At 34.2% G+C, this 27,040-nt stretch overlaps 1 protein-coding gene across 4 annotated transcripts in view; it reads left to right on the top strand.

Annotated features, from left to right (window-relative positions):
* The window catches only part of LOC109112409 (zinc finger protein 40-like), a 55,666-nt gene that overhangs the window by 3,754 nt on the left and 24,872 nt on the right, over positions 1–27,040 (top strand). The gene's annotated exons all lie outside the window — the stretch shown is intronic.

Consider the following 27,040-nt stretch of genomic DNA (forward strand, 5'->3'; position numbering starts at 1 on the left):
AGCTAGCAGTATTTTATGTTAGAATTATGAATAGAATTAAGCTAGTATCTTTGCATTTTAATGCATGTCATTTTTTTAAAGAATTAAAAATATACTCGCTGTAGCAGAGTGTATCAACCTAGTTTTTGGAGTGTTTGGAGAGTTATTGCTTTGAGCTTGGCCAAACAAAATGAATAATTTAGTTTGATTACAGAACAGCATCCACCAGAGACGGCTATGACTTTTTACAATATTAGTATTATTAAGTGAAGAGAGGGGGAAAACACACACACACACACACACACACACACACACACACACACACACACACACACACACACACACACACACACACACACACACACACACACAAACACAACCATTTTTGAGTCTTATTTTTGCTTTTATAAAAAAAAACACAGATATGACCATGATGAATCTTTCTTGATTAAATGCAAGTTCATGACTGTAGAAATTTATGAGGGTGTCATTAAATATTAACATTAAAGCTCTAGATTATATTAGTAACACTTTAGTCTTGTAAAAATGATTGATCTTTTTAACATCCTAAGTGACATGTTTTTTAAATGGTGCACAGGTTTATACACACAACGACAACCATCAGGGTAACACACATGAAACTAATGCAATAAACATGAACTAAATAACAGAAAATGTAACACAAAACACCCTCATGTAATTACTGATAACATAAACAAAACAAAAAAGATAAAAAAAAAATTGTTTATATTAAATACAATCATTTGGGATGTGTCACGTGGAAACTTTTGGGAACGTATACGTCTTTCACCAGAAATTATTCAGTAATTCATAGTTTTTACTAATTCATGCATTTGATACTATTTCAAGTTTTTACTTTCACTTATTTTTCTGTAAAAATTACAAACCTTTTTTACAATGTGTTAATAACAAGACACCAAGAACTTTTGGAGATAATCAAATACTTTATTATTAACTTATTAATACGTTTTAGTTACGTATTTCTCAAAGCCATGGTTGCTTTAAATGTTTCTGTGACAAGGAAATGCACCGCGCATGTCGGTACATGCTCAAATTGCGCTTCCATGCATGACGTTTCTGTGGAATCACAGACATTTACTTTTTAACAAGAAAGTCCCCACCTCAAAGTCCAGCCACAATTCATGCCATTTCATGTTCAAAAGCTCCCTGTCGTTTATGATACTAAAACTTAATATTTTTGTATAGAATCAAAGTGTAATTAGAACTAGAGCTTTAATGTTGAAATGCAATAAAAGTTACATTAAAAGTATTGTTTATTTTTGGACTTATTCTTGCATATAGTGTGTCATTGGGCTGTGCGAATGAAAATGGCTATACAGCAATGTTTTGAATGAACAAAGAGAAAGAAAAAACCAGAACAAGGAACTAGAGGATTCCCTCCTTTGTGCTGGGCGGCTGTGTTATTGGTGGCATGGATACAGAGGTGACCTCTGTCTATCAGCAGAACACACTCATTCTAAAGCATGTCAAAATCGAGTCAGACGGTCAAAGCATAAAAGCATAATGCTTTCATTGTTCTTTGAGGCTGCCGTGTTTCCAGGCTGTGTTTACTGTTAGGTAGCTTGTTGAAATCATTGCTAGGCGCAGACTCAGCCAACATGTCAGTTTGTGTTTTGTTTTTGTGCATGTGCATCTCGTGACTTCAGAGCAGAGCAGGAATGCTTCAGTGACGCAGTTTGCGGGTAAACTGGCAAGAAGTAAGGAACCTCTTCCCCCCCATTGGACTCAGTATGTTCACTGTTCTGAAACAGCTGGTCTCCAAGCACACAGTCGCTTGTGCTGCTGCTCACATTACGTCGTTTTCGATCCTTATGTCACCAGTTTTTCTATTTACAAAGTTATAAACCATTGAGGGACAGTGTTGGGGCCAAACATATGTGCTACAAAACAGCTTACAAGCATGTCACATATTTTTATGCTGCTTTTTTTAACCTTCCTACTAGTTCCTAGCTAAAGGAATAGTTAACCTATTTGTTTAATCAGCCTTAAGTTGTTCCAAACCCATATGTCTTTCTGCCTACAGTGGAACAAAACTTCACAAAGGTCTTTTTTAAACAACACTTCACGTCAGCCAAAGTTTTTAGCCCCAGAACAAGTCCATTTTTTGACTCTCTATTAGTGAATTATTTCCTCACAAAGGGCTGCCTTACTGCAGAATACTTGAAATATACCATACTAGTTATTTAGACTGCTTTATGGTGTTTTTTTTGTGCATTTTGTTTGAAGCTTATCAGGTCACTATGAACTGTTGTTGTGTAGTGAAAAGCTATGTGATGATTCTTCAAAAATTCCCTATTGTATGTTGTGGGGGAAAAAAAAAGACAATGTGCGGGTTTGGATTGGCTTGAGTTTTCATTTTTGGGTCAATGATTGCTTTAAAAATGTAATTTATAAAGGTTAAAAGCAGCCTTTTTTGTGTTAGAATGCTGTTCCTTTTCATGAGTGAATTGTTAAATATAATGGAAGGGTCAGAGCTCTTGAAAATTTGTACAGTAGTGAGTTTTCCGCTAGTAAACGTACTGTGAAAGAAGTACGAGGTGTTGAAAGGCTGGAAAAAAGCGTTTTTGGTGGAAAGTCATGAAATTCCATAGTCAGTTTATTGTTAATTTAGCTATTAAGGTTTGTTTTTTTTCTGAGTGCATGACTTTATATACATATACTGTTTAAATCTTTGGGGTCATAAATACTGTAAAAAGAGAAATAATGTGAAATATTATTGCAATTTAAAATAACTGTTTTCTATTTGAATAGATTTTAAAATGTAATTTATTCCTGTGTTGCAAAGCTGAATTTTCAGCATCATTACTCCAGTCTTCAATGTCACATGATCCTTCATTAATTGTTTCTTTTTGCTGTTTTCCTATTATTAATAATACTGAAAACATGATATTCTTGTAGAAACTAATATATTCTCTTTTTTTCAGAATTCTTTGAATATAAAGTTTTATAAATAACAGCATTTATTTGAAATACAAATCTGCTTAATATTATAAATTTACTGTCCTTACTGTTTACCATGCTTGGTTTTAAAAAAAAAATTTTTTTAATTTATTTTTTTTACATTTCATGGAAGTCCAATGGAAGTCCAATTTGTATGTGCGCAAATCTTTTTGTTAGGATTGCCTAGGAAAACAAAACAAAACTGTGGTTACCAAAACAATGTAAATTAGTCACGTCCTGGTGTCTGCTTCCTTTAAACATGTTATGGTTTTCTGCAGAAAACATTAGTTGTTTATTTGCATGCCTAATGACCGTACGGTACGCTCTTTAGAAATGTGGGAGTAAGTTGAATGTTGGACCTCGTTGCCTTTAACCATCCTCATAACATTTTAGTGTGTTGTTGTTGGCACAGTAACCTTAGGTGGGAAAATTGCAGCATGCCAATGCAGGATGTTTCTCCTGGGCCTTCCTTTATTTCCCATTTCTAAAGCGCCCATTAAAACATGTTCTCTGTCCGAGACATTGAATCAACCTGCTTTTGGTCTAACACACTTCACCCACGCACAGGTGGTGCGGCTTGCAGACTATAGGAGCTTGTGTTGGTGGTATATGACCGCAGAATGCTAAAATGGAAAAGCCCTTTTTTAGTGCAGCACACACTCAGCAATCGCTCAGCCGCTGCTTTCGTAATCTGGAACGTCCCTTTGAAGCAGCATTGGTAAATGTTTCACCCAGAATGCCCATTTTGACTGTGTGACCCGGCGAACCAGTTAATAATCAACTCCCGGGTTTGTTCGCTGACCTCTGCAGTGTCCAGGTGTGTGTGTGGTGTACCTGTGTAACCCAGGCCCAGCGCTGATAATCTTAGGTGTCACATGCATTGGGCTCCTCACAGCCATGATGGACAGGTCCATAGATTCAGAGTTGTCACTTTAAATTGTTTTTGTGGCAGATGCCACTGTTTCTGTCTCAATTCAGTCTGACTTCTCTGTTGGCGCAGGATGAGATTAACCTCCTTTAGGAATAATGCAGAGGAGTGAGACACGCGTAGTAGTGCTGTCGAGGGTTTCTCATGGTTTATGAGGTGGGGGGTGATTCAGTGTCCTCTTGCATGGCTGCGCCAAGTTTGATGTCAAAAACAAACTCACTGTAGGAGTCTATATATCTATAGACGTGCAGTATACGATTTTGGGTTTGACATTTCAGGTGGCCTCAAACTAAAAAAAGCTTTTTTTCCTCTTAGATCCACATGTACAGGCTGCTTTTGTTGATGCATTTAAACACCCTCTTTACATGTGAAATGATTAACAGCAATCTGCTACACTTGTGTAAAGGTTTGCTGGCAGGTTCATTGTAATTGTCTAGTTGGGAGAATGACATTTTAAAAGTAATTTAGTATTAATTATTGTATAGTAATTTATTATTAATTATTTGTTCTAGGATCAAATTTGCAAGTAGCATTCCCATTCTGTTCAAAAGAATAAAATAGTTTGCAGAAAATTGGCACAAAAAGCTGTTGCCATTGTGGGATTTAAGATGCAATGTGATGATATTAGATGACATTTCTCTGAGAAAATTGTTCAGCCACATGACTTGTTGAGGCAAAGTCACATTACTTTTTTTTTTAACACGCATATAAGAATTTATTTGGTAAAAGGGATTTCATGGTAGTTTCTGCATGTCTTCTTACCAAATTAAAAATGTTTTCTCATGTTTTTGAAAGAAGTCTCTCTTATGCTCACCAAGGCTGCAGTTATTTGATCAAAATGCAGTAAAAAGAGTAATATTGTAAAAATATTAAGTAATTCTGTTTAAAGATCTTTTAAGCTGTTATTTATTCTGCAATGCTGAAATTTCAGCAGTCATTACTCCAGTCTTGAGTCTCCTTCAGATTCTTCAAGATGATTTCTTAGAAACATTTCTTCTTCTTCTTCTTCTTCTTCTTCTTCTTCTTCTTCTTCTTCTTCTTCTTCTTCTTCTTCTCTTCTTCCTTCTTCTTCTCTTCTTCTTCTTCTTCTTCTTCTTCTTCTTCTTCTTCTTCTTCTTCTTCTTCTTCTTCTCTTCTCTTCTTCTTCCTTCTTCTTCTTTCTTCTTCTTCTTCTTCTTCTTCTTATTATTATTATTATTATTATTATTATTATTATTATTATTATCAGTGTTGAATTATTATTATTATCAGTAGTTGTTGCTTCAAAAGATCAGCATTTATTTGAAATAGAAATATTTTGTAACATTATAAATGTTGTTACAGTCTAATCTTTGATCAGTTCAGTGCAAGTGTTCACTTAAAAAAAAGTCTTGCTGACCCCAAGATTTGCAGTTTCAGACTTGGGAGGAAATTTTGAGTTCTAAAAGTTACAGTATGTTTTCATAGTACAATGAATGTGTTGTTTCAAAAGAGAGAGAGAGAAAAAAACAAACATTCTCATATTGTGACCTGTTGAATGAGCCTCAGTATGATGAATATTTATCGTGTAATTCACATTAGTTGTACATTTCGGTTTAGATGAGGAGATGAAGTGATTGAGAGGCAGTCTGAATGCTGAGTGTTGTTTTTCTCATGCGTTACCCAGGGCGCACATTTGTTTCAGTGCTGTAGCGGTCTGACACTTCTGTCTCCCCCTAAGCATCAGAGGTCAAGAGGTCAGGCTTGGGGTTAAGAAGGGGTCTTGAACTCAAAGTAGGGCTTTAATCCTACTCTGTCTTATCCCAGAGACAGACATGAAGACCGGAGTTTTTTTCTTCTGCTTCCTGCATCTCTGTTCTTTTTTAGCATTTTCAAACGTTACAAGCTGCAGCGGCAGCTGATGTTTAGTTGCTGTTCTCTAACCGTTGAGGACTAAGATTTTGTGCTGGTATTGCAAGTTATTTGTGAACAGGATATGAAATCAACATCTTTACATTTATTTTTTTTTGACCAGAAAAGGGTTTTTCCCCCTTTTTTTCTTTTTTTTAACTGCTAAGATTTTGGCTTATGTGCAGTTTACAATCTTATAACATTTTTTTTTTTTTTAAACTTTACATTTTTTTTTTTTTGACCAGTATGTTTTTTTTTTTTATTTTTTCTTGCATTTCTGCAAATATCTCATAATTCGGACTGTTTTTCCCAGAATTGCGATGATGAGTTTCTATCTCACAGTTGCAAGAAAAAAGTGAGAATTGTGAGATAAACGCTTTTATTTATATTTTATGGCAGAAACGGGTTTTGTAAAGATGTACTAGTTTTGTAAAGATGTAAATTAAATTAAGTTCAGACCCTGATGATGTAGATGAACTCTGGTAACCATTTTAGATCATCTCAATAGAGACGCTGTGATGGAGTTTTGTTGTGGCTTCAGATGGCTTGATTTTTACCTGTTGTGTCATGCTTATGAGGGCAAACCAGTATTTCCGCACTTCACTGTACAGTTTGAGTAAGTGAAACCCATGCTGTTTTCTCTCTCTCTTTCTCGCGCTCTGTGTTCCCTGCGGCTGGGATCACCCTCCGTTTTAGCAACAGTAACTAAAACAGATGCGCAGCAACAGGTTTGGCCATGTCTGTTTGGCTCCCTGCAAACCTTACAGAGAAATTAAAGAGTGTGTGAGAGAACAAAAACTTCAGAACATGTGCATATGAGGGGAAAGACATAATTCTGCTTTTTTTTCCTTCAAGGAATAAGTCTTTTCCCCCCATCCATGGAAACACTGACTCTTTCCAATTAAGCAATAAATTTAACAGCTTAGCTGTTACAAAATTATATTTTTACTGGCCGAAAATCCAGCACATTTTGGTTTGCAGTCAAACAGGATGTTTCTTTGTTTGCCCACCATGGGCTTTTCCTGGCATCAAATGCAGGCCATCACTTTAGGCTCATTGGTCAGAAACTTTGCTGGAGTTATACTTGTCTAAATTTAGTTTCCCTCCAATTTAATCAATGAGATGTTGCACACTTGCTTATAATTTTTTTAATTATAAGAATCTCAATCACACAGTAAAAGTACATATTGCACAGGTGACGGTGAAAATCATACGCTGGCATAACATACTATGGGTCTCATTTGTGAATAATGAGCAGGATTTTGTGCAAATAGTTTGTATTAGTGCATTATGTAAATTGTTACATTAAAAATTTGTAATACATTAATCCTGATTTCTGCCTAATACTTACAGTGGATAGAGGCATTTCATGTGACAATTTACACTATTTTTTAGTATTTTTTGTTTGGTATGTTTTTAAAAAAAAAAAAAAAATTATATCTTATGCTCACCAAGGCTGTATTTGTTTGGTCAAAAATGCAGTAAAAACTGAAAAAAAGTGTTATTACTACTAGTCTAGTAAGAACTATTATTACAATTTAAAATAACTGTTTATTATTTGAATATATTGTAAAATGTAATTTATTCCTGTAATGCAAAGCTGAATTTTCAGCATCATTCATGATCATTCATGACCCTTCAGAAACCATTCTAATATGATGTGCTGTTCAAGAACAATTTCTTAGTATAGAATAGAAAGAAGAACAGCAATGATTTGAAACGGAAATCTTTTGTAACATTTTAAAAACATTGTAACTGTTCATAAAAAGGATGGTTAATGATTTTACAATTTGCACACAAAATCACTGTGAATGAGACTGTTATTTGTCCTGCACTAATTCTGATTCTCACATACTATTTAGGGGGACGGTGTGTTAATCGGGATTGTGTGTGATGTTTGTTTGGTCATGTAAAAAGTATTTTAAATCCATGACAACATAAATAATTGACTGACTGACAAACTGATGCAAATCTGTTACAAAAGCACGGTGTCATGTTTCAGTTTGTGATTGCTTATACAAGAAACCCTTACAAAAATGTGCCATGGTAACAGTAGTTTTTGCTAAAATGTACAACAAAAAAAGGCTGCAGTAACTTGATATCAGCCTCCATTATCTTCGCTTTTGCCTTTTAGTAGCAACAGTAACTGTAAGTATCAGTGATTGGTTGGAAACTATGGTTACCATGGTATAGGTGAAAATGACTCTTAATTTTTTGTTTTTTTTTTGTTATGTTTTTATTTTTGATGTAATGCATAAAATTGAATTGTATCATATGGTTTGGTTTACAGTAGGGGTAAAATTGCTGCTAAATGCTTCCCTCTTACTGCACACAAGGTCTTTTTGGCTATTGTTTGTTCTTGCATATTTTTTTTTTTTTTTCGTGCGTTCCACCCACTCACCATGCCTGAACACCATTCAGACTTTCATTCTGAATGTCTGTCAAGCTCTGACTGTGTATCGGACTAAAGTGACTAATGCTGGACTGACGCCACCCACCTGCTATAAGCTGAAAAGATTGTGCGAGTGTGTGTTCTCAGACTTCAGGCCTGCGTGTTGCCTTATTTTCCCCTCAGAGCTGATTGCCAGAGGTATTTCTGTGTGAGCACTGCATGTTGGGTTAATGTTTAGAAGAGATTGTATATTTACATGCACGTTTACAGAGGATACGCCCAGATACGTCTGTATATAGGAGTTTAGGCCTTCAGGTATTATGGTCAAAACAGCTCTGTTTGGCGTGACGGATTAAGATAGTGTCGAAAAAGTGTGTTTTTGTGTCTCTCTCTCTGTTTTCACACAATCCATGCACCACATGCTCATTGCCGGCGTGTCTGTCAGCATGCTGTAATGCTCTTTTTGTGCCTCCGTTTAAACGCATTGCAGTTCAAACACTACATCACACTAGTGGACAGAATATTCCAGTGTGTTTTGTTTCTTGTGGTTACAACAATCACTGCTTGTGAATGAAAAAACCCCAAACTTGTTAAATTTTACAATGTAGCTTTTAAGTTTGTTGAATGGCACAGATTAATTAAATCCCACAAGTAAATCCCAGAAATGTATCCCAGATCCAGCGAACATTCTTGCTGGTCTTAACTGTGTAACCCTGCAGCGTTTGTTCTTTCTAAGCTGAACAGCAGTTTTGGGTGCGTTTAAATCTTGAGGGCTTCTGTTAAGTCATAAAACTGCATTTGTGACCCATTCTGCTTCCATAATCTGGTTTTATTTCTGAGTAAAAACTGTGTTAAACCAGAAAAAAACGAGGGCAGAATTGATTAGATCATGTTGCAGCTGTGGTTGCTACTACTTTAACATAAAAAAAAATATGGTAGCAACATTATTAGTGTCCTGCAAATAAAGTCAAAACACCATCATGGTAACAGACATGACACTAAAATTATGCAATACACATTAATTAAACAACCTAAGATGTAAATGTACACAATTCATAGCAACTAAAAAGAAACATAATTATTTTAAAGTACATTGAATATAATTCATTGGATTGCTGGTTTACAGTTTTTTCCTGTAAATAATATGACCGTTTGTTTTACTTCCAAAGTACATTTAAGAGTATTTTACTGTAAAGTTAATTAAAAATGTCATGTTTTTCACATATATATATATATATATATATATATATATATATATATATATAATATATATATGTATATATATATATATATATATATATATATATGTATATAGTAAACTTGCCCTTTAACTAATTAACAGGCTTTTACACTAGCACTTTTACCGTAGTTTAGAGTTAAAATTTCATATTTTACTGTCAACTTTTTGTACTTAAGTTTAAACTTATTTTATTTCTTTTGCCGAGACAACAATTCTCATTTCTGTTTGAGTTTCTATTTAATATTTATGCATTACATATTTATAATAATGGTTTTATTTTCCCTTTACATAATTTTTATATTTTATTTTAATTTCAGCTTTCATTTGATGAAAATTAATTTGAATAGTTTTAGATTTAGTTTAACAACTCCCCTTCTGAAACACCACCGGGAAATACTTTTGTGAGCAGGACTTGGAGGCTGAAGGTCAAGTTCACACTCTAGAGCATGTCTATGTATCCCAATGGTAATGCATCTTTTTTTTAAATTGTCAAGACCTTTATTACATTAACGTTAAATTGCATTAAATTACTGGGCTGACTGTTTTAGAAAGGCTATCAAACCCTAATTGCAGACCACCGGAAACCCTTATAAGGATGTTTTTGCGTGGGTTTGCCTGTGTGTGTGTGTGTGTGTGTGCGCGCACGAGACGACACTGGCAAAGCGAAGCTCAATCTAGCTGTTGCTAGGGCAACAGGAGCAGCATGAGTCTGTGTGTGCAGGTGCCGTTCCTGTGTCTGACTGCGGGAGGAAGCAGGGAGTGAAAGAGAGCTTTTTTTCCCCTTTTTTTTAAGGAAGGAGGATTGACTGGGTGAACGATGGATTGTCTGTGGGAGAGACCCCAAAAGGAATGGGAGGATGGCGATAGAGGAGAAGAAAGGATTGAGAGAGAAAGAATGGTAGTTTGATAGAGAGGCAGCCCTGAACAGGAGCCCAAGGACCCAGCGGGAGTCCGGTAACCTGATTGACTTTCATACAGAATGAGGGAGAGAGAATGGTAGTTTGATAAAAAAGGAAAAAGCATACAGAAAGGAAAAGAGGGGGAAAAAGATGTAATAGAGAGAAGGATGTAATAATAGAATAAATTCAGCCATAGCAACTAATAAATGGATGCTATCAAGCTCCAAAAGTGATTAAAAAAAGCACCATGAAAGACTTGTATGCTATATTTCGATAGCCAATGCTGTACAATAGTGTTTTTGGGAGATTTTTATATAGTGGGTGAACTATTCCTTTAAGGATTTGTGTGTACTTGGATCTCACAGCCAGAAAAATTTGCTGCCTGCGCTGTGTTCTCTCTTGTGTGTGTTGTGTGTTTTCAGAGGCACACAAAAGCAGATTTCTCCAGAACAATGCCAGATTCACCCGGTCCGTTCTGGAAATTCCTCCACTTCTGATGGGGAATCCAACCGCTTTCCTCTTCCATTCACCTATCTCCAATCCCTCGTGTCTTTTCTGAGGTCACCATCATAACAGACAGTACAGAGACTCATGCAGTTGGTTGAAGATTATTTTGGAGGATTTTTTTTGGAGGTTTTTTGTGAGTTTGATGTTTGAAAATGAGAAATAAGTAATTTATAAATAAATAATTTAAAAATAATTTGGGATCAGCAAGATTAAAAAATATATTTTTATTAATCAAGGATGCATTAAATTGATCAAAATAGACAATAAAGACATTTATAGTGTCAGAAAAGATATCTATTTTAAATAAATGCTGTTCTTTTTAAATCTCTATTCATCAAAAAATCCTGAATAAAATGTATTACAGTTTCCACAAAAATATTATGCAGCTCTTTTCAACATTGAAAATAAGAAAGGTTTCTTGTGCACCACATCCATGAAAGGAATAAATTATATTGAAATGTATTTAAAAAACAAATAAACAAAAAAACAGTTATTTTAAATTTTAAGTTTGCAAAATACTACTGTTTTATTGTATTTTTTTTTAATCGAATTTTTTAATCATTTTTTTTTTTTTTTGAGCATAAGTGAGCCTTGGTTCTCATAAGAAACTTCTTTGAAGGTTTTGAATGGTAGTACTTTTATGTTCTTAAAAAAATCCAACAGATTTCAAAAAGAAAAAATAGTTAAAGTGTGTGTGTGTGTGTATATATATACGTATATATATATATATATATACATCTATATATATATATATATATATAGCATATATATATATATTATATATAATATATATATACTATATATATATATATCTATATATATGATATATATATATATATATATATATATATATATATAGATATATACACTATATATATATATACATATATATGATATATATATATATATACATACTATATATAGGATATATACATATATATATAATATATAAGATAACATATATATATACCATATATATATATGTAGATATATATACATATACATATATATATATCTATACCTAGACATATACATATACATATACATATACATATATATATACATATATATATATATATATATGCAAAAATATTGTATGATTAAGATATCAAGCTGGAATGCACCTCAGACATGTGGATAAAATCTCTAAGATGGTCAGGAACAGTTTCAGAGATTACCTTTTGTTGCTGTCACACACTTTCTCTTGCCCTTTGACCTCATGTTGCAGTCTGTCCCTTAAAGGAAATGCTTGTGTGCATGTACAGGTGTAAGTGTGTAAAATATGACTGTTCCCCTTTAAAACTGATTCACACCCTCAGTGGAAGAGAGCCAGAGTGAGTTTTGACCCTAGCCACAATCTGTCCACCAGCAGGACACCTCCTCTCTCTCTCTCTCTCTCTCTCTCTCTCTCTCTCTCTCTTCAGCCTTGGTTTTGTCCTTGTCCTTTTAAAGCCAAGTGAGTTTTCTGTTATTTTCAGCTCAGATTGTCTTAGAAAAATGACACAATACCACTTACAAATAACTGATTTAGAAACCTCCAGCTCTCTCCAACTTTTATATTATATTAAAATGACTTTTAATAGGGCTGAATGATTATGACAAAAATCATAACTGTCGATTATTCCCTTGAAACTGTAATTGCAATTATTAATTACGATTATTAAAATTTACATTGAATGATGTTTATACCATTGTTTGAAGCAAACGCATGCCATATTTTTAGATGCAAGTAAACAAGGTGAAAACACTCTAACTGAAAAACTTTTATTGCTTTTCTATAGTATTATGCCTCAAATGTGAACTATACATTGGATTGGTTTCTTCTTTAAATAAAAAAGAACAATATGCCTGGTATTATAATGTTATACTAAAACTACAATTAAAACAAGGGAAAAACCCTTAAGATAACTTGTGGAAAGAAAGAAACCCATCTTAAGTGTACAAAATAACATAAGTGGACTTTGAACGATTAATTGCCGCTATGAATGATTACGTTATTGTAATCGTGATTAGAAATTAGATTAATTGTGCAGCCCTAGCTTTTAATGAAAATCATATAACACTAATTATACTATTTAATAAACACAGTTTCCATCCTTCTACTTCAAAATTTCACATTTTATTGACTGTGCTACTTGCCATTCTTTTGTAAAAATATTTGATTACTTATGATATATGAATATTTCTTAATTTTTTTACCTTTGAGGAAATTCTCAAATGGAGGTTTTGCATTTTATGTGGCAAGCTAGTAAATGATAGTGTACATTTTCATTCACACTTGTCTTGTACAAATGCTTGCATCGTTGTTTTTGTTGTTGTAGTTTTGCTGGTTGCTTGCAGCACGTTAACACCTGATTTTAGGTCATTTTAGATCCACCTGATGGTTCAGGCAGGAGAAATCACAGAACAATTAGAGTTAGAGCTCAGAAAGGCAAACCACTATACAAATGAGCACTGAATGAATAATTGCATTCGTGAAGTGCTTTTCAGACAAGTGAAGTGCTTTACATGTAAATGAGATTCAGCACATTATTATGAAAGTGAAGCACCTTGTGGATGATGTGAGGCTGCCAGCCAGATCTCGTCCAATCAAACGGCGTCAGCGGAGACGATGGATGTTGGTCTACAGATCGTGCATTTGAAGCATCATTCAGAACAGTGGCGCTGTGGGAAACTCGTGCTGTTCACTGTTACTATTGATAGTGTAGGCAGACATACACTGTATACTGCATGCCCACAATACATTTGAAAATGAAACTGCATTTACAGTGCATTTAGCATCTGAGTGAATCTGAATGTTCAGAGGGAAAAAACGTAAGGTGGGGCTTCATTTTGCACTTTGGAATTTGATTGGATAATGAAAAGTGGGTGCTGATGTAACTGGTTAATATTATTTTATTATTTATATTATTATGACTATTTTATTACAAATAATAATAATTTTTTTTTTTTTTTTTGGGGGGGGGGGGGGGTTGTCCATTAGTTCTTAGTTCTTTTTAAATTATTACTATTATGATTTATTGTTTGGTTTGTTTTTTTAGTTTTAGTTATTTATTTCTTTTTTTAACTTCTTTAACTTTTTTCAGTTAACTCTAACATTTCTTATTTTTTCATCTAATATTTAAGTCAAAATTCAAGTCAAATTTATTTTTGTAGCACTTTACACAAAACACTTTGTTTCAAAAGCTTTCTTTGAGCTTTGAAGAAAATCGTGATGCTAATGTTTATCAAATCTTTAATGTCTTCATACCTTATAGTCACATTTAGCAATTACTATTTAATTTCAGCTTAATTTGAATAAAAAAAAAATGTTAAAATAATAATTTCAACTCTGGGTGAGACTTGATAGTTTCTGAATAATAAATAATTTCAATAGATACAGTGTTGTTCAAGGTGTAGGAACTCTGATATTCCTTTTTAACCCAGAAAAGAGAGAAAAATCTATTGAACGTTTATGATGTCATCATAATTAGATTTCTGTTTTATTATGATGAAACGGGAGTGAACTAAATGATTTGAGAGGCACGGATGTTTTAAATCGAAGAGGTAATGAAATATAATAATGCTCAGTATTGATTTCTGCAGAGAAATGACCATCAGGGCGTGTTTGGGATTAACTCACACTCACAGAAGGAGCTGAGATTGATTATTGAACGAGAGCTAAAGAGGCACGTGAAAATGTGAACATACCAACTAGATGAATGGGGACCGATAGATTATGAGCAGGAAAGGGTTAAACCATTCTGCAGTGAACGTATGGACAGAGTGAGCTGGGATGAATGGCTGTATGAAAAAAAAATTAAAGGTAGATGAAGGAAATGATTGGCAGAGAGAGATGAATGGGGAAGAGGTGGATTGATGTGAAGCAGGAGATGTGGTTGCGGTTCATTTGCCCTCTGGCTGAGCTCCTCCTGTTGCGTAATGGGGGCTGTTCCTTCAGCAGCTGTTGCCATGGGAATTCTGCAAATGGGGGGAGAGGGGGAGTTCGAGCATTCCTGTGAATATCCTCTGAGTCTTCCCTCCTCTTCATAGAGCCACAAATTACAAACAAATTACTTGGAAAGCACACATTTCCTGTTGGGACAACAAATGGGCGGCACCCAGACAGATCTGTGAACGACTGACAGAATGAAATAAAGGCTGTGTTTGCAATGAAATACCACTGCACACTATATATTGTACACTTCATGCTGTTTTTATACACTACCATTAAAAAATTTGGGGTTGGTTATTTTTTTAAAGAAATTAATTATTTTATTTAGGAGGATTGCATTAAATTATTTATAAGTGACTCAAAAGACCTATATAATGTGACCTTTTTTATTTCAAATAAAGAATACTGAAGGAAATGTTTCACGGTTTGCTCAAAAGTATTAGCAGCACACTGTTTTCAACTTTTTCTTGAGCAGCAAATCAGCAAATTAGAATGATTTTCGGGACCATGTGACACTGAAGACTGGAATAATGGTGCTGAAAATTCAGCTTTGTGTCACAGTAATAAATTACATTTTACAATATATTAAAATAGAATAGTTTTACTGTATTTTTTAATTAAATGTAGCCTTGGTGAGCAAAAAAAGACTTCTTTGAAACTTCAAATTGAATGAAGCATTATGCATTGATAAATTTTCAAACATTAGTCACACAACCTCATTATTTTGCATGTTTAATTTAGCCCTTCAGTTATCATCTGACAAATAAATAAAAAAAAATTTTGTGTAAAAATGTCTGATCACATAATGAGTAAAAATTAGTTTATATTGTTTATGGCTAACTGGAACATCTGGAAATTGAAGGGCAGGTCTAGTGTATTGCTTTGTGGATTCAGTAGATATATTGTACAAAATGCATTCTGAAGAGCTGCATAATGCATACTTGCATACTGAAAACACAAAAGTAGTCTGATAGGGTGTTATTCCCACCTAGCCTTTTTTTAGTTTTTGTTTATTTCTAGCTTTCAGTCAGTGTTTTAGGGTTTTTAGCGTTTATGAGGCTGTTTATAGAATATAGGCTGTGAAAGCGTGTGTGTGTGTGTGTGTTTTTGTGTGCTCTGAGCGTGAGAACCGCTGGGCTTTGACAAAACTGCGCCCGAGGTGTGTAAGTGTTTGTTAGTCTAACTCTATTTGAGAACAGAACTCATCCACCCATAACATGCAGATCTAGCAGCTATTAACCAGAGATTCTCAGACAGCTGTGTGGGTAAGTGTGTGTTTGTGTGTGTTTGCACACTTTCCGGTGTGTAAGTATCTAGCACACAGGTGTGGGACCTCAGTCCTCTATTTCTATATATGTGTAGGTGTATTTTACCACAGCAGATGAGAGGAACATGTCATGATTATGACTGGCCATGTTTTTGTTTTTTTTGTTTTGTTTTTTTCCCCCACTTTTAGTCATTTTACATGGCCTGTATAGAGGCACTTGTGTGTGTGTGTGTTCTTGTGTGTTGTGATGCTTAAGAGTTGTAGTTGACAATATGAGTTTCTCTTTTCCTAGATGTACACAGTGCCCTTATGCTTATTGACAATTGCGTGTTGACAATTTCAAATGCCGTAATGTAAATCTTAATGTATAGCTCAACATTTTGTGGTTACTGATAATGGCTGGATAGCAAATAATTGGCTGATGTCCGTAATCTCAAAATATTGTTCATTTAATAGGTTATCAGCCCATGACATTTCAATATTATAATCAAAATATCATAATGTATCTTAAATGTTAATATAAATCCAAGATTATCATCTGATTACTTTTTAATTAAATTTTGTGATGTTCTGTAAATAAGAATGATATTCTGTAAATTGTTATTGTTATTTAACAGCCAATGATGATCATTTCAAATGTCATAATGTAAATTTGATGTTAAAAGCGATGCAAGATTATAGACATCTTAATATAGATTACATTAAATAAACAAACATTCAAATGTGTCGTCAATTTTGTGATTACTGAAATCAGACAGACTGAAATATCTGCAGATTAATCTGTTATTTTGTAGATAATCTTAAAATATTAAGACATTTTAATACCGTAATGTAGCATAAATCTTGATGCAATTCTTAGAAAAAACACAATTATTTGGTAATTAGCTGATTTTGACATTCTAAAACTGTTGGACTATTATATTAATGTTAATGTGCATTTCAAACTGGCTGATAATATTAAAATATTGCATTGATTACTGGCATCGAATGACAACTGAATAATCATCCTCAAAATAATATCCAAATGTGGTAACGTACATTTTAAAATACCTACTGATTAACCTGTTATTTACTGTCTGTTGTAGTGAAAATCTGACCATAAATCTCAAAATATTGGCTAATTTCTGTAATTGGCCTGGCAGATTGGAGTGTTTTGTGTGTGCATCTGTGCACGTCTCTGAGCATGTTTGTTTTTTTTTGTTGTTTTTTTTGAGTGGGCGGCTGTGCCGTGTGGAGTGTGTGGGCTCGAGCTCGAGTCGTGTATTAATAGGAATGTGTGGCGGTAACGTGGGCGGTGACTCTCAGCAAGTGGGTTAGAAGCTAATCTGATGCTGACAAGCTCTCGGCTTCCACCGCTGTGTGCGTGGCTTGAAGCGTTCACCCGAAGGAATTAGGCAGCCAGCTTTTTATAGACCTTTCGTCCTGCTTTGTGTCTCTCTCTCTCTCATTCGCTGAGAGAGGGAGTCAGCGCAGTGGTAGTCAGGGTTTCCCTGATTTAGCGCAGGGATTAAAAACACTGAAAAAAGTAGCTGGCAAAAAAATAGCGCAGAAGGAGGAGACACAGATTGAGGGAAGGAGGGAACAAGGGACGGTTGTTAAACAGTAGCTTTGAGTGAGTGAGTGAGCTATCAACGACCAGCTGGCTTTTCAGACGAAAGCGAAAGAAACAGAAAGAGAGAGTTTCTAGGCAAGGTTTGTCCGCTGTGTTGTGGTTGGAGATGGTTAAGCGGTGTGTGTGTGTGTGTGTTTAAGAGAGAGGACACACTCTGAAGGGAGGTCCAGGTGTTCCCCAGCGGCGTTCCTCTGCAATTCAGGGAAATCCGGCTCGTCCTGATAGAGACACTTTCACTGGAAGACAAAAAAACTGAAGCAGCCCTGCCATCTGTATATCAGCACTGCTCAGGTACTCGATGTGGAGGTGTGTGATCATATGTTGACCTCCTGTCTGGTCTTGTAGGGTAGATTCATTTTTAAATGTTGCATAATTAGCTGTTCATTTGTCTTTTATGATTGCCCAGATGTACTTTAGTACATTTGACAGTGATGCACAGTTGACCAGCTTAAAGCTTGTGCTTTTTGGAATATTGCATAATTGGTCCACTTTATATTTGCATTTTATTAACAGGCTGGCCAATTGGTCATCTTTTTGCATTTGTATACATTTTTTGTATGTTTGTTTGTTTTAAATATTTCTTGATAGGTCAGCTTAAATTTTTTATTTTCTAATTGTTGCTTAATTGTTTCTAGTTGTTAATTTAAAAAATAAAAAATGTTGAATGTGTGAAATTGGCAAAAATAATCTGCCAGATTTTTAAAAAACTATTACACAATTGGTCAGCTTTTTTGGAGTGTTGCTTGATTGGTCAGATTTATATTTGCATTTTTTGAAAGCGTTGCACAATTGGACAGCTTTGAATATTTAATTAACCAATTAATTAATTTATTTAATAGGTCAGCATAATGTTTGTATTGTCTGATTGCTGCCCTTTTTTAATTGTTGCATGACTAGGCCAGTTCAAAATTTTTTATTTTATTTTATTATTATTTTTTTTTAATGTTGCCTAATTAGTCAGGTTTACAGTTCAACCTAATGCTTGTGTTTTTGGAGTATTACATGATTTGGTCAGCTTAATATTTATTTTATGAGCATTTTGTACAGTTGGTCAGCCTTGCAGTTGTTCTGGTAATTTATTTGTTGTTTGATAGATCAACTTACATTTGTATTTTTGTATTGATAGTTGATACCCAATTTGCCAGAAATGCAATAGTATTTTTTTACTGTTACATGATATTTGTTTATTATTAATTAATTAAAATGTTACCTAATTGTTCAGGTTTCATTTGTATTTTTGGTAGTTGCACATTTAGTCTCTTTTGAGTTTTGAGTTCTTTTAAGAGTTTGATTTGACCTGTTTTATTTTTATAGATTTTTATTTTTTATTATTTGTTTGTTATTTGTCATTTTTCTTTTTATGACCACTTTTTTTTATTATTTTGTTCCTTTTTTCTTGTGCATGTCAGTCGGAATGTCAGGATTACTGTAGGTAATCTTATGGTTGATTAGTGCAGCTAGGCATGAATCTCTCCTGTCTGGTCTTAGTTAATCTGGTTAATAGTATTAATAAGGTGGCCTACTTTAACACTGAACATTGAAAAAACATTATACACGCTCTTAATTTTTGTTTTAATGGTAATTTATTTGACCATTTTGTTATCAGATATGCATGCTAACCTTTAGCATTCATGATTGAGGTTCTGCAGGGTCACAGGTGGATGTTTCCCCTCCTCCACCCTGAGGGCTCAGTGACTGATGGGTTGGGTGGAGAGGATCAGCCCAGAATGGATGAGCCCACATTGGTTACGTAACACAGTCAGAGATGGACATAGTGCTATAAACACACAGTACAGATCTGGCTTGAGAGTTCTGGTTTACATTAACACCAGAAAGACAAATGACCCCCATTAGCAGGCAAGAGTATTGTTAACACAGTCACAGGACGTTTCATGCAACCACGTGTGTGTTTGTTTGAGGAAGAGAGTTTGTTTATGGGACTGCAAGTTTAAAATTTGCATTTGATGGGCTGCAGCTGAAGCTGTGAGACCTTCATCATATTGATGAATTGGACAGAGAGAAATACAGGGAGCTCTGAGCATGAATCAAGTTAGCAAAGTAATGTTTGTTTGAGCAGGGCTCAACAGTAAGGATGACCAGCTGTCCCAAGGCTAGAGTAAGACAGTATTGGGTCAGCTAATGGAAATGTCCCCATCGGCTAGTGTTGTGTCACTATATCTCAATATGATTGATCTTTTTTATGGCAGTTTTTCAAACAATATTGTCCCTATAGATGGGGTAAGCTGTGTCAGAGCTCAACTAATAATAATAGTAAGCTTATTCAATGCAGTAAGATATATTTTATAATTATGAAATTCATTATATATAATAATTTATATAGTATAAAATTTATTTTGTTTATATTTTTAAATAATTTTAAATTGTGTATTTTCTGTATTTATTATACATTATATATATTTTAAATTATTATACATAGTTATATATTAGTCGTATATATATTATATATTTATAATGTTTTATATATATTATAATCATCAAATTAGTTACAAATAGTAAATAATAATATTTATTATTTATTTTATAATTATGATATGTAAATAAATAAATATGTGTATTACATATATTTTAAAAATAAAAAAAGATTCTCTCTCTCTCTATAATTTATTTTACCTATTTATAGTGATAAAAAATTGTGTGTGTTATACTTATATAAAAAATAGTGAGGTGTGGTGGAATAGAGGAGAGAAAAACTATTTGAAATTGAGGTGCATAACATAAGAGGTAAAGATGGAGGGAGAAATGGATAATTGTTATTTGTACACTTTCCGTTTCGTTCATCTCACCATGTTAGATTACATAATGCTGCTTCCAGCCAGGCTCTGATCGGAACGGGAAAACACAGAAAGCAACTCGCAAACACACACACACACACATGGCTGTTCTGACAGTCTGTAACTTATCATGCTGCTTTGGCTGACACTCCGAGCCAAAGCGCCAGGCAGCCTGACATACACACACTCACACACATGCTGCTCCAAAAGAGCCATCAGAAATCAAATCATATTCTCCCAATATTTCCCTGTAATACAGTGCCACAGATTTTGTGTATTGGCTGCATTGTAATTCAGATAGATCCTGAATAGATTACTGAATGTTGCCGGTGGATTTAAAAAAATATGCACTGGTGCATGATGTTCTTGTCTAATATTACCCACAACTCCTTGCAATATGAAAGAGGAGGAGTTTCTGACAGTTCTCTATAACCACAGGCTAAAATTAACACTTGCTAAGTGCCATGTAAGAGTACAAATGGGATTTGTTTAGTAAAGTGTGTAAAATGTTAGTTTGCTGGTGACTTTATTAGGAGTTTCAACATTAGATTTGGTTCAGGTTGAATTGTGCAGTCAACAGTCTTGATGATGCAAGGGACAAGATGATCTCATTTTACTGTAAGAAAAAAAAAAAAAAACTTTTGTTATGACTTCTAATTTTTAAGTTGTCCTCCAGAATATCGTGTTGGAACTTGCAGAATCTTCCTTGCATCAGTTAAGAAGAACAAAATCACAATAGCCACATACACACTATAAAGTTTCAGGAGTGACAACTGCATTTAAAAATGGGGGTGAATCACCTAAATGATAATTTTGTGTGTGTATGGAGCAAAACTCACTCTCGAAATTGCAATGATTGACACCATGGTAACCATAGCAATGTTCTGGTGTCTCGTGCATTTGTTGTCTGCTATATTTGTTCAAAATAATATTACAGTGTCCAAAGACTTATGTTTAGTGATTTTAACTAAACCACCGTCAACAGAGACATGTTTTGTTTTTGTTTGGAAGGCTGCTTCACAGAGCATGCTTCTGAAGTCTTGCCATGTCCACTTATTATAAGCGATGCATATTAAGCATCTTTGGGTTTGTTGCTTGGGCTCGGCTCTAAGCTATCCAGTTTATGGAGTTAATAAAGTAAGCAAGTGCAGATTGTGATATTTTGGTATGAGGCTTATTTCCAAGATAAAGCATTTGAATTTGAGTTTATTATAGGCTTGTTCTTATTTGCTGTTTTTATTTTTATTGTAAAATCTGTCAACACTAATGAGTCAAGATGTACCTTGTTCTCTGTAATTTATTGCACCGTGTATGAAAAAGAGAAACAGCTCTCATATGTTTAAATGCGTCATTAACAACTAGTAGTCCAGTTCGGTTCTGTTCACACTACATACAATCTTTGTAAATTTTTCAGGAGTTAATTCGGTTGTACAGTGTGGTTGTCACTCCTTTAAATTACTGAACTGTGCATACAGAACAGGATTAAGCTCTAAAAGGTGAACTGACAACTGAATTTAGCTGCAGTGTGTACGTGACCAATGTGTTGTGGTTTTTCAATTCAGCCCGACCACAAAACATGTTCATACTTCAGAATCAAAATGATTGTGACTTAAGAGAACAGCTGTTGGCATGTTTTTATCAGGTGAGAACCACAGAAAGCTGATCCCAGGTCAGTATGAAGGTGTTGAAGGCTTGGGGATTTTCTGGCTGATGCGATAGCGTGTGCTGTTCTCAGGTCAGTCTGTGTGAAGACAGGAAGTGTATACTTCAGATGAACCAGCCGGAGGAACTCTCAGCTATTCATAAACAGACAGGAAGAGCCCAGAGGGGCAGAGTAACACCTGTCTCCTGAGACTCTCTTTCTCACACATGATGACAGATGATTAGTGTTCTGTACCATTCACATCATAACATGAATTGTACTATTACTCATACTTGGGTTTAATAAACTTTGCTATGTAGCTCTGCAGGGTTTGCTCCACACATGAATGCTTCCTGAAATGATGTCTTGTTTAGATGTGATGTTATTTTACTAAGCATATGAATGTAATTTTTCACCTGGCAGATGATAAAACAACAACATCCCAATAGACTTGCATTGGAGGAGGAACCTGAGTCATATCTAGAGACCACAATATCATAGAATATCACTGAGACTTCAGCCAGCCAACCAGAACACCTTAGCAACCACACAGCAATGCCATAGAAACCACTGGTCACACTGCACTAAAACATGTTATTTCTTTCATCATGTAGATCATGTGACACTGAAGACTGGAGTAATGGCTGCTGAAAATTCAGCTTTGCATCACAGGATTAAATTACATTTTAAAATATATTCAAATAGATAAGTTATTTTGATTTATAGTAATATTGCAAAATGTATTTTTCATCAAATAAATTCAGCCTGGGTGAGCATAAGAAATCTCTTTCATAAACATAAAAATGTCATGATTATTCAAAATTTTTGACTTGTAGTGTATGTTTTACCATTTAGTTATTTTTCTCTTATTCTGTCCCTCCCTGATGAGAAAAAAAAAAAAAAAAAAAACAAAAACAAAGGAGAGGACAACAAAAAACCAAACCAGCCCTAAAACCAGCCTATGCTGGTCAGATGGTCTTATCTGGTTTAAGCTGGATGTAGCTGGTTTAAGCTGCATTTGAAAATAATTTCATTCTGAAACTGTAGTAAATTTCAAAGTTAATCACCAAGGAAATTATTGTTAATTAAAGCCTTGTAGGAAATTTTGTGTTTTCTGTGGACCATGGTAATTCCTTCTGTTCTGTTTCTTACAGTTACACTTAGGAATTTCATAACATGTGTGATCCAGGTAACCCAGCAGCGCTAAATCAGTGAGAGAATTCCGTGAATGAATGCTAAACACCCCCGTCCTAATGAGCTCGGAGGGATTAGCATGTTTTCTCTAAACATGGCTCATGCGAATCTCCTCGGCTGCCCTGAAACACGCAGCGTTTCCTGCCATTTTAGCACTCTCGCACTGCCTCGTCAAAATTCCATTGCTGTTGACTTGGCTAAATCCATTTAGCAGGGGAAATCACATACTCTCTTTCACAGTAGCAGTAACTAGTACATGCTGTAGTTGTCGACGGGCGCTGCATAGAGAGATGAATGTGTTTCGAGAAGGGGGATGTGGAGACTGACATGAGACGTTCTGTTAATTTAATGCTTTTGCATAAGGCCAGAGACATGTGATTTGTCAGAAGACCTTGTTAAACGTAAAGAAGTCATGTGACAACAATCTTGTACTGAAACAGTTTTCATAATGTAACCTGTTTTGCATAATATACTTGAGTGCATTTTTGTACACTTTTAATATAATATACAGTTTTTAAATGTTTTTCAAAGTCTCTTGTGGTCTCCAAGGCTGCATTTGTTTGATCAAAATACAGTAAAAACAATGTCAATAGACATTAAAATACCTGTTTTCTATTTTAATGTATTTAAAATTGTATTTATTTATTTCTGTGATGCAAATATAAATTTTCAGTCTTCAGTGTCACATAATCCTTCAGAAATCATTCTAATATGCTAAATTGGTACTCAAGAAACATTTTAATTATTAAGTCGTGCTGCTTAATATTTTTGTGGAAACCCTGATAATTTTTACACAATTCTTTAATGAATAGAAAGTTCAAATTAAAGATCAGCATTTATTTGGAATAGAAATCTTTAATGTTATGTCTTTACCATCACTTCTAAACAATTTAATTAATGCATCCTTGCTGAATAAAATTATTATTTTGTTTTATTTTTTGGTAATTTTTTACATTTTGAAGTCTGAATCCTTTGTTGGAGTTATGACTAATTTGTTACAGTTAACTGAAAAATTCTCCAGATCTGTGGTGTTTATATGGGCGACACAGGGTCGAATCCAGGCTGTATCCCATTCTGCTGTTTTTGCAAATTATAAAGTAGCAAAATATAAAAATAAATTTAAAAAAAATTATCTGAAAAGGATCTCCAGTGAAAGCCAGTCTTCATTGCGTTAAACAGTCCCTCTACAAGATGTTCTAAAGAATGCATTGCCCTTTTCTTCTTTTCATACGGTAATATTAATTTTTGATGAGAGCTGGATTCTTTTGCTTCACTGGAAATAGGGATGAAAAAAATCTGAGTGGCATAAAGGATGGGAGTGAATGTGCTTTTGTGTTGGTGTGATACAGTTGCGATGACAGCTGCATTCGACACGAACGCTGCAATTCTCTCACAGAGCACCTCTGAAAGGAAACGGTGATGGAAGAGAGATTTCTGCCTCCAGTGTGAGGCCTTTTCTCTTTCTTATTATTCAAACTGTCCTTTTGTCACATTCAGATCGGATTCAGATTCATATGCAAAGAGACTATTATTGCAAAGCTGGATTCAGTCTGAGGCATAAAGAGAGAGAGATTTATTTTCAAAATGTGTGTAATCAGGTATGTTAAAGCACAAGTATATTCATTAAATAGCCTTATGATTTTCAATCACATAGACTTCCCATAGAGGAATCCCATAGAGAATGTAGACTCTTTTGCTCATTACATCTTTAAACATACAACTTATTATACATTATCAAGGTCTGCCCTTATCAAAGGTTTGCTTTAGTGACGATTTGGGTTTTGGTTTACCATGTCTGTAACAGTCGTCTCAATGACCGTTTAACAGTATTTTTTACTAACCAATGAGGGGCTTTGGCTAAGCTGCCAGAATTCCCCCAGTATAAAAGTATTAGCAACTTATAAAAGTTGAACATGGGGATTTCCGACATGTTTGTTTGTTTTCACATGTATTCACTTGTAGCCTAAATGAGTATGTGTTAGCAATTGTGAGCTGTTGAGGTTTGAGTGTGTGTTTAATACATGTGTGCACTCTTAAAAATAACAGACTATGCTATATGGATTGTAGATTAAACAGATCTTGTATTATAGGTTCTTATAGAGGTCAGAGTTTTGGTTTCTGGGTTCTTTAAATCATCAGAACACTAGCTGCGTTTCCATCCAAAGTTGCGAATTTAACTTGCGTGCAAAACTGGAATATAGCATAAAACATTTGCGAATAAAGCAAAGTTTCCATCCAATGAGTCAGAGAGAACAAAATCACCACTTCATGATAAACCAGAACCAAGTATCACTAGAAAGTAGGAGAAGTCATTGAATATAATAATTTTCATATATAATAAATTACTTGCGCCTTGGAGCTAGTGGACGGAACACAATAAATGCAGTCATTGTTAATGGCGGGGGATGCCTGCTGTTTGGGAACTCGACCGTGTAAGACAGTTCTGGGAGGCATTTTTACAGAAATACTTTGATGACAGACTTTGTTCAGGCATTTAAGAATGACCATATGAGGGATTCATTTACAGAGAATTTTTTTTGGGATTTTTTTCAGGCATTTAAGAATGACCATAATTACTTTATTGATGTGCATGTTGATGTGCATGGAGGAATTTGGTCAGTGAATTTATTCAGTAAATGTGTTTTTCCATGTAAAAGTCAAAAACCACCTCAAGCTTTTTTGCGAATTAATTATTATTATTATTTTTAAATTTGATGTTCCATCACTCGTTTACTTTAAAATGTGCATAAAAAGAGAGTGAAGGAAACATAGCTACATAAGCTTTTCTAGAAATAGAGAATAAATCATTCTTTGTAGGATTTGTGGAAGAGTCTACAGATTGGAAACAATTTTTTAGGGTGTTCACGAATGCAAAAATGTTTCCAGAACAATTTGGGTTGAGAGCTTCTTTTTTCCAAAAACAAATTACAAACGGCAATCTTGTTATCCTGACTATTTAGATCTCGGATTAGGCTGTATCCGTTCCTAACTGAGCACTAATTGGAAGTGACACTAATTTCCTTTGCCAAGCGTCATGGAGTTTTTGCTGTGCTTTCCAGTGCAGAATATCGGAAAAGTGGTCAGGAAGGACTTCGTGAAGAGGAGAGGCGGTGTCGACCAAAGTGGTTTTCCCTTTTCCTTTTTTTTTTTTTTAAATCAAACTTTTTATGCGTGAATCTCATGAAACCTCATGAAGCCTATTTTATTTTGTTGCATTATTTTCATGACATTTAAGCACATTTCCTCCCCAAATTCTCATTACTTAAATGTGTTGTATATTATTTTATGTTACATTATGCTGCTTTAAATATAAAATAACTCTAAAAACAAAAATCATTGTATTACAGCATTAAAGAAATTCTAATGAAAACAACCATAATGGTAGTTACAAAAACTCAAATGTAAAATATTTGGATTCATTACAGTAATACATTTTCTTTTTTAAAATTTTGTAAAACATTAGATAACTACATTAGTTAACATGAGCTAACAATGAAAAATACTTAATAAAGCATTTATTTTTCCTAATAAATGTTAAGTTCAACATTTACTAATACATTATTACAATCAAAAGTTTTGTCTGTTAATATTATTTAACGGACTTGAGCTGACACAAACTAACAATGAAAAGTTGTTTTTTATTAACTAAAATTAACAAAGATTGATAAATACTGTAAAAATTTTATTTTGCATAACTAACATTAATTAATTGGACCTTATGATAAAGTGCCATTGAATTATGTGCTCAGTTGTCATAAAATTAAAAATACAAAAAGAAAAAAATCTAATTTGGTAACAGTTTA

This window comes from Cyprinus carpio, chromosome A19 (assembly GCF_018340385.1).
Source record: "Cyprinus carpio isolate SPL01 chromosome A19, ASM1834038v1, whole genome shotgun sequence".
In the NCBI taxonomy this organism is placed as follows: Eukaryota; Metazoa; Chordata; class Actinopteri; order Cypriniformes; family Cyprinidae; genus Cyprinus; species Cyprinus carpio.